Source organism: Frankliniella occidentalis, unplaced genomic scaffold, assembly GCF_000697945.3.
Source record: "Frankliniella occidentalis isolate FOCC.00 unplaced genomic scaffold, Focc_3.1 Scaffold18, whole genome shotgun sequence".
Taxonomy (NCBI): Eukaryota; Metazoa; Arthropoda; class Insecta; order Thysanoptera; family Thripidae; genus Frankliniella; species Frankliniella occidentalis.
The window spans coordinates 581,350-590,744 of NW_026267148.1; the positions used below are offsets into that span (position 1 = coordinate 581,350).

General features: G+C 60.2%; 1 protein-coding gene across 1 annotated transcript in view; it reads right to left on the reverse strand.

Moving 5' to 3' along the window:
* The window catches only part of LOC113213380 (Schwann cell myelin protein), a gene marked incomplete in the record, with an annotated part of 223,765 nt that overhangs the window by 30,113 nt on the left and 184,257 nt on the right, over positions 1-9,395 (reverse strand).

The window sequence follows — 9,395 nt, forward strand, 5'->3', positions numbered from 1 at the left end:
CATCCACTGAATTCACCATCGCACCGAGCGTGTTAGTCAAACACTCTTTGGCTTTCGTTCCAGACACTGCGCCAGCCAGGGTATCAGCCCCGATGAAGCCATGGAGCGGGCTGAAGTTTCCTGGAAGGTTATCACGCCCAGGAGTGTGTGATTATTGGGCTAGAACACTTTTGATTATGTGTGAGTCGCAGACCCCCCGGTGGCTGACACAAATCAGTGCAACACATCATCGAATTAACGGAGCAAGACTTTGTCCCAATACAAGTTTTCAATAGGCCTGTTGAGCACCGCGCGCCCAATAACCCGACGCCGACTGTAGAGACTCAAGAGTGATCATCACTCGGGCATCGTTTTCAACGCTTTCTCCTAACACAACACGGAGCAGCCCCCACCCGCGCCCCACCGCGCTCGCCGCAACTCGCCCCGCCCGTCCTCTCTCCACTGTGGGCGACGGGAGAGAAAGGGAGAGAGGGAGAGGAGGGGAGGGGAGGTCGCGGTGCTGATTGTCATCGTTATCGTCGGGCGCGGGGGCAGGTCGCGTCGGTCGCGCCTCATCAACAGCGTGGGGAAGCATCCCCCCTGTGGCCCCTCCTCCCCTCCGCGGTGGGCTCGCGGCTGACCCACTGGCCAAGTGTGGAGTGGAGCCCCCGCCATTGTTAGGGTGAAAGTATATTCAGAGCGGGCGGAAGGATTAATACTACTGTTAGCAACGGCATTGTTACCCCGAGAAAATTTCACGCGTATTATCAGCAGGGCAAAAAGCTTTCGGGAAGTAAAAGGTTTGAGTCCTTTTCAGGTGTTTTTAATAAACGCAAAAGACACGATTGCAGTTACACGCAGTTACACTACCGACCTCGACTCTTACGGGTTGTGTCTACTGCTTCGCCCTACGAGGTGCCTAGCCAGCACGCCACGCCTACATTCGGTTTGTTGTGAGGAGGTAGATCTGACTCAGTGTTTTAAGATTTAGTGCGTTAGATACAACACAGTAACACACCTGGCACTCAGAATCGCATGTGAGACTTTCGAGATACATGCGGCAGTGCAACTGTGTTGGATGCCAGCTGCTATCTGCCCGAATGTCTTCGTAAGGGACGGGCTGGAGTACGATGTATTCTCTGGCCGGCGGAGGAACGCGGACAATACCGCTACCGTATGCATAGCGAGGGGGCGGGGGCGGAGATCACGGACCCGCCAAACTGGCACTGCGGTGAGATCAGCTGTCGACCACGGAGAGGAGTGGAGGTGGAGGGGGTGGAGGACGCCGACCATCACCGACCATTGGCAGAGCACAGCTACGCTCGCTGCAGCCAGAGGGCAGAGCTGCTGTTAGGTGCCCCCGGAGCGGCCCGAGGAGGACCCGAGGGTGATGGAGTGGCGGCGCGCGGGGCTCGGACCAGACAACTCCAGGCGCGGCGGCGCGAGGCGGCGCGGAGTGGCGCCGTGCGGTGTACCGGATGACTTTGACAGATTTACAAGTTCCTCCTCCTCCTCGCTCCGACAGGCTTGCTGGGCCGGGCTGGGCCGGGTGGGGCTGTCCTGATGGCAGCCACTCTGCTGGGGCCCCCGCGCGCTGCGCCCCGCCGCGCCCAGGCACGGTCGCCGTTGGTCTTCAAACTTGGCGGGGCGGGGCGGAGAGGAACGGGGCAGGAGAGGACGACCCGCTGTTTTGACACGCTTGTCGGCCCAGAAGGCGCGCGCCAAAGAGACGTGTTGCTCGGATGCACCCCGCCAACTTGGCCCCCCACGCGATCCTCTTTCACAACCGTGGTCCCCCCCTTCCCTTGACGTGGAGCCGCCCGGCCCACACCGTGCGGCCCGATAGGGCGCGATGAGCAGCAACGGACCCAACGACGCGTGAGCCGGCGCGAGCCCAGCCCCCCACACGGGGGAGGGAGAGGGCCACTCACTGTGATAATTGGCACACTCTTTTCAGCGTCAGCCAGGCGTGACGGACGGAGAGCGAGAGAGAGAGTGAGGTGAGGAGGAGGACGCGAGCGCGAGAGAATGGTGGCGGAACGGTTTCGCGTCGCTTAGAGAAGTGAGTCGCGAATCACTGGCATGACTGGTCCTCGTGGTCCCCGCCCAGTACCCCCATCCCCATCGCCACGCCCGCGGCGGCCCGCTCGCCAGCGATCATCACGCCACCTAGACAACGGCGGTGCGTGCCGCAGCAGCCCGTGTGAGGCGGCGGACGTTGTCAACTCGACTCGCTGCCCGATGCCTGGCCCGGCAGGCGTTATTGAAAGTTCTACAGGCGGTACTTGGCAAAAAAAAAGTTTCACCGGCGTCAACGCGTTTAAAGTCCCGGAGAGAGCACCGTCGAAGTTGGACAGCCCGGCGCGAATTCTTTTTCCCTTTCTCGCTTTCTTTGAGAGCCCCTCGTGCATCACGTCTGGAAGGCGACGGCGACGACGGCGGCGGCGGGGGTGGCCAAGGACAGAGGCCGAGCCTTGAGCCGGTGGCCCCGGCCGGCCCCGGCGAGGCCCAGGCTGCATTTGCCTAACCCAATATTTGAAGGACCCGGGGGAGTCGGGGAGGTCCAGGGCGGCAGGCACAGCGAGTCATTAACGCCCTTCCCTTGAGGATAGAGTGAGGGGGAGGTGGCGGGGGGCACAAACGCCGACGCCGCCGACGCCCGCCTGGCGAGAGCGATTTCCTGCCACGACGACCGGCGGCGCCACCACGCCCTTTTTCAACATTCTTCCTCGCACCAGACCCTGCTGCTGCTGCTGCTGCTGCTGCTGCTGCTGCTGCTGCTGTTGCTGCCGCCGCCCGGCCGGCCGGGCGGCCCTTCCCTCGTGAAACTGAACAGAAAAGCCTCGACCAGAGGTAGGCAATCCACCCCCCGCCGCGCAGGCCGGGACACACACACACGGCGCCCCCTCCCTCTTCTCTCCTTCCGAAACCCTCACGACCGCCTGCCTGCCGGCTTATTTCGCCACACCCTGTAGAGAATAGCCGCAATACAATTTGCGCACGGGGCGTGGCTGGGCGTGGCGGGGAGGAGCGCGAGGGTGGAGAAGGCGGCGGGGGAGCGGGCTGGAGGGGGTGCAGCAGGGCCACGCCGCCCCGCGCAGACAGACCGGAACCGAGAGCGTGCGGCGCTGTGCCCCTTTGCCCCCGCCGACCGAACCGCGTGAGAATGGGAAAAGAAACAAAGTTCGAAGCCAGAAGGAACACCGAGGGGGGCAACGTACGCGAGGAATTACCCCAATCCCCACCACAACCAACCTAGCCACCATCAAGCCCGACACTCCGGAATTCTTTTTTTTTTTTAAAGGTCACAGGTCATCTGTAAAATATGGAATGATAGTGTTTCTTACTCTTACCTACGACATGGAGCCCCTGCTATCCCTGTATCTTAACTGTTACGAGACTATCCCGCGGCATTGCAAGCACCTCCCAGCCCCGTGCGGCCTAAAGATGAAAATAATCATCATCATCGTTGTAATAAAGGTCACGAAACAACAAACTGGCGACAGCAGCAATCCAACGGCGCCACCACCACCAAGCCCCGTCCGCCGCACACCCCGCACCACCAGCCCCGCTGCGGTAAGGGCCGAGGGGGTTTTCACTTCTGAAATACCGTGTACACCAAATGAGGTATTTCACAGGTATTTCACGTGAAATACACCGAAATACGCCTAAATATGCTCCAAAACGCTGAACTTTTCCTGAGAAATACCGACGAAATACACGTATTACGAAATACTGTGTGCACGGAAATCTCGAGTGAAAACCCCCTCGGTAAGGGCTGATGATCAACGCGTTTTATTCTGTACCGCGGTGAGATTGCCAGATAATGTCCTCCATCCCTCTCCCTCCCTCTCCCTTTCCCTCTCTCTCTCCCTCTCTCGCTCTCTCTGGCGGCTGCAGCGCATTTGTTTCCCTGACCGGATATGACGCACATACAAATTAGGCGCCGCCGCAGCAAACAACAACAATAAAAAGAGCCCGGCGGGCGCGGCGGCCGGAAAGAGGAAATTATACCGCGTGCTTCGGACCACGCCGCCCCACGCCACGCCCGGCGAGCAAGGACTGCCCGGCCCGGCCCGCCCCGCCCCACCGCCACTCGCCACAAACAGTTTACACATTTCGCACCCACAGGCCTGCCCGGCCCGGCCGCCACCGCCAGGGACGACGAAGACCCCCTTGCTTCCCCCCGGCCGCACCGGGCTCCTGCGGCGGCAGGCGGCACCCTTCTCTACTCGGCGGCCCGACTCGGACCTCACCCCTCCTCACCCCCTTTAGAGTCGCCCGGCTGCCTCCCTCCCCCCCGCGGTTTTACACAATCTTTGTGTAAATGGGAAATGGGGAGAGAAGGAGGAGTCAGAAAAATCCAAAAGTTTTTAAAACACCCGTCAAATGAACGCCCCTTATTCGCCCCTATTAAAAATAAACGAATGAGAGAAACGCGAATATGAGAATGCCAATGGTGCGCAATCCGTCCGTCCGGCTGGACCATGCGACGCCCATGTGACACCTTTACTTGTGGGGCAATGACAGCGGGCGAGTCATGCGTGTGTTTGCGGGAGGCCCTCGACGCGGTCTCTCGTGGCCGGCCCGACCCGCCCCACCAGTCGGAGGGACTCCGTCCCCCGGGGGGTCCGTCTCCCCTGGACCCGGCGGCTTCCTGCTCCGCGTGTGTGTCTCCTCACCCGACCATAGAGGAAGGCGGACGGCCCGAAGGTTCCAAGTCGAACACCGTCGTCAAAGCCGTCGGCGGCGGCGACCAGCCGGGCGCGAGTGCGCAAACGTTTACCCATCAGAGAGGGTTCACATACACACACGGACTGCTTGTTCACGACGATGATGAAAACCTAGCGTTTGGTCTGAAACCGAGTCGGCGTGTTGCTCCACGTATGACAAAGGCACCTGTACCCGCGCGTGTCGAGATTTCACCTTGTCGTTTGACACGGTCCCTTCCCCTTCCCTCTTCCCTCCGCGACCCGGCAAGGCAGGCCGCCAGTACACGCCAGACAGCGCCCCCTTCCTGGCCGCGCCCCGCCCCGCCCCGCCCGGACGCCGCACAGTTCGGCGGGTCGCATCCGTGCCATTTGCGTCCGTGGAGGAGAATGGATAATTGCAGGATGGGGCGAGGCATGGCGGGAGGAGCGCGCCCGGCGATGCGGGGTGAGGTGAGGTGAGGTGTGGGGTGAGGTGCGGGGTGAGGTGAGGTGCGGGGTGCGGTGAGGTGCGGTGGGGCGGAGCGGCCGGCCGACAGGATGGCCACCCCATTACGCTGACCAGCCAATCAGAGCACGTAATTCATGCCCGACTATAGAGACGTCCGCTGGCCGAACTGAACGGCCCACCGGGCCACCGTGCAGAGCAGAGCGGCGCCGAGGGGATGACCACAACCTGCTTCTACTCTAGAAATCCAAAAGTGAGACAGAATTTGGTATATTCCATACTGAATGACAGATGCATGCCCGTCCCCTAAATGCTGTTAATATTTGTTAAATGCTAAATACATACATCCGAGCGCTCTTTCACCATCCCCGCATAATAACACACTACCTGTCTTTCAAATTCTTTAACCTTTTTTTTTTTTCAGGGTGCAAAAGATGCCGATGAAAATGCAGAATTCCTACGCCGCGAGCACAGAGAGTGGTGAGGCAGCGGCAGTGTGCCATGCTGGATGTGGTGGACGAGCGTCGCCGATGACGAGGCCACGACCAGAGCGTCTGCTGAACGCGGAGCCGCATTGGACACCGTCGGTGTCTCTGTCTGCCATAGGCGGGCAAAGGAAGCGGGAAGTGATTGCCAAGGGTCGCGGCACAAACGGGCACCACGGGGCGGCGCGAGCAAGCGCGGCCGGGAGGACGTCGTCTCTACTCTTTCCACTAATATCCTCGCTGCAGCTCCGCCCCGATGAGTGAGGGAGAGGAGAGGGGGTGAAGGGGGAGGCATCCGGGGCGATAAGGGCGCGCCCTGCCTGGCATCGAACACAACGGCATCAGCCCGCGCGCTCATCAAACCACCCTGCCGAGTAAAACGCTGCGCGGCGCCACGCGGGGCGGGCTCAGCGCCCCTCGAGCAGAGAGGCGGAGCGGAGCGTCATTGGGAGATCACAAGCCTGTTGTGTTGTTGTCTTGCCTCGAGTAGGGTAGTGGCGGGTCGCTCGAGATCTCGGATGGAGGAGCAGTCGAGGAGCGGAGCGGGGAGTACGGGTGGTGAGCGGGAGTGGTGAGCGCGGGGCCGGTGAGCGGTACCGGTGAGCGGGGCCGGTGAGCGGTACCGGTGAGCGGTACCGGTGAGCGGTACCGGTGAGCGGTACCGGTGAGCGGTACCAGCGGTACCGGTGAGCGGTACCGGTGAGCGGTACCGGTGAGCGGTACCGGTGAGCGGTACCGGTGAGTGAGTCTGGGAGGGCTGTGCCAATGAGCAGGGGCGGTGAGCGGGCCGAGTGAGACCAGGTTGGGAGATAGCGAGCTCCCCGGCAACGGGGGGTAAAACCAAGGTTCAAGATATGCCAAACAGGGGCCAACAACAGGCGGCAGCGGGCTGAGCGGGACTTAGGGCAAAGGCAAAGCTGGCGGCCAAAAGCACCCAGCCGCCCTGACGCCCCGCCGCCGGGCCTTATGTTGATACAACGCGAACCTGGCCGACTTCGTTAGACCCGCGGCGAACAACAGAGGGGGACCTCCTGCCCCTTATCAAGTCGCTGCCGAGTGATTCCAAACGCCCAAGATGAGGTCCCGGCAGCAAGACGGCAGCAAGGCGGCAGCCTGCAGGCACGGGCCTCGGGCGAGACACAGTTCCTGGGTCTTTCCTGTACCCCTACGCGGGCTGCCTGTCCTCACAGTCTCGGCCGAGAGAGAGAGAGAGAGAGCGAGAGAGAGAGAGAGCGAGAGAGAGAGAGAGAGAGAGAGCGAGAGCGAGAGCGAGAGAGAGAGAGAGAGAGAGAGAGAGAGAGAGAGGAGGAAGGGGAGAGGGAGAGGAAGGGGAGAGAGAGAGGAAGGGGAGAGAGAGAGGAAGGGGAGAGAGAGAGAGGAGAGAGAGAAAGGGGAAAGAGAGAGGAAGGGGAGAGATAGAAAGAGAGACCTCAGCTCGTGAGGGAGCCTCAACGCGGGCCGGCCCAGCCTCAGCCTCCCAGGGGAGAATAACCTCGTCTCCTCCAAGGCCATCAGCATTTTGATTATCGATTCCCTTCACCGCGCGCACCTGTCCGCCGTTACCTTCTTCTTTCGAGCCGCCTACATGAGCGACAGGCTGAAGGTCACGGCGACGCTCGCCTCACGCGCTCCGTCCGTCTCTGCACCCCAGGGTCACCCGCAGGGGGTCTGGCAGCCAGCGCCGGCACACCGCGGGGGACCACCTTCCAGCTTCCTCTGCTCTGTTGCCAACCAAGAACACCGCCGTATCGACGCAGTACAGTCGGACCTTTGCGCTGAGTTTTGCACATTTTACAATTTGGTCATGCTTAGTACATTCTGGGTTCAAATCCGACAGTATACGCTTCGGAGCAAACCTAACCAAATGGTGCGGGAGCGCCTACTCGGAGCACGGACGCGCGGCCCAGAGGGGTGACCTGAGCACCGAAACAAAGGTCAGCAGAGGAACCGAGAGGAACTGGGCCCAGATCACCCCACCTCGTGGCGGCCGACGTCGGCCGCCACAGACAAAGGACACAGGTTGGTCCGATATATCGTCTGCTCTTAGTTGATGGGGAGAGAGGGGTGGGGTGGTGCACTCACTGCACGAACTTGGCGGCGGAGAGCTCGGCGGAGAGCACGGTGAGGGAGGCAGGGAGGGCGCTGTGGCTCCTGAGAGCAAGTGAGACGCCCTCGTGAGAGGAGGGCGAAAGCAGGGAAGGGCGCGCGCGGGTAAACAAAAGGGGTGGAGGTGTGTCGGGGAGGCGAGGCGAGGCGGGGCGGGGGTAGAAAATGTGTTTACCACAGCGATATGCTGCCGCCAAGCCACCGCCGGGGCTGGTCCAGGGTGGAGCAAAGAACACACTGAGGAGTTATGCCCCCTTATCGCGACGTGCGTGGCGTGCGTGTGTGTGCGTGCGTGTGTGTGTGTGTGTGGACCCAACCCTTCCCACCTGTGCCCGGCGCCAGCCTCAACGTCCGCCGCTGCCGCCAAGCCGCATAAAAAGGGCATCCGCTCTATTTTAATGCAAATAAAAATATAAAAAAAAAGAATATGAGAAGAGCAGCGGAGGGCTAAGGGAAGAGAAGAAGGAGAAGAGGAGCCGAATGAAAAATAGCCCATAAAGGAAGTGTATTTCCTTGTTAGGTGCAGCCCGGGCTGAGCCGGGCGCCACCGGCCGCCCGCGAGGCTGTGCTCCTATGTGCGCGCGGCAGGTATACCCCACGCGGGCACTGGCGATTGGCGAATCTGGGTGAGGGGGCCAAGCCAAGGGAGTCAGTAGGCAGTTTGCCTGTTAGCTGTTAGCGATGGTGGCCCCTCGGGTGGCCCTCCACCGAAGTTGGGCTTTCTCCTCACCACCTCTCAACTGCAGGCGGTAGTTCAAAACACAACCGTACGCAAGCTCTAATCTATTGTTAAGGCTATCAGAGCAGTTGTTACAAGAACAATGGACCAGGATTTTCAATTCAACAAACCAAAATCTCCACTTTTACAGACTTTGTATGGGTACGACGGGAAGCATGTCTTTACGCATATGACACATTCATTTACGAGGAGGTCAGAGGAAAAATTTTACTGACTGCGCCCCTTATTTTACGGCGTTCCCGGTCTTAACAACCCTGTCCATGGATTTCGTTTCCGGAGTACCGGGTACGTCTTTTGGTCCATCGGCTGTAGAATTACAAAAGGTGCACGGGAAAAAATAACATCATGAACCATTTCTTTCTTTGTGATGTCTTAAAATTTAGCAAGAGTAGACGGGAGCAGCGACACCTTTGCGCAAAGGAAACAGGGAAGACAGAGAGAGAAAGAAGGGCGGGAGAGAAGGGGAGGGGGAGTGGGTTGTATTCGTCCCCAGCATTGTACAAGGTTAGGCGGGGAAGTCCCAAGCAGGCGGCAGGAGCCCGGCGCGGCCCGGCGCGGCCCGGCGCAGCCGCGCAAACAAGTGTCTGCCATGTTTCTTCATTAAACGCACGGTTCGCTGCTAAATGCTTTCTCCTGGCGGCGCGCGCAATGTAAGAAAATAATATAAAAGGAGAGGGACCTCAGGCACTTTGTCTCTAGCCGGGATGATGTCATTTTGAAAGAAGCGAAATAAGGGAGAGTGCGAGAGAGGCGCGGTGGGGTCGAGTGTGAGAGAGTGAGAGAGGGGAGAGCGAGAATAAAAGACGGTGGAAATAAAAGAGCGCGGGGGAAATGTTGCCTCATTGGAAGGAAGCGTTGCCGCACGACCCAAACCTTTGCGACCTGCTCGACCCTTGGAAATGAGCACAGCGCGTGGAGGTGGGGGAGGG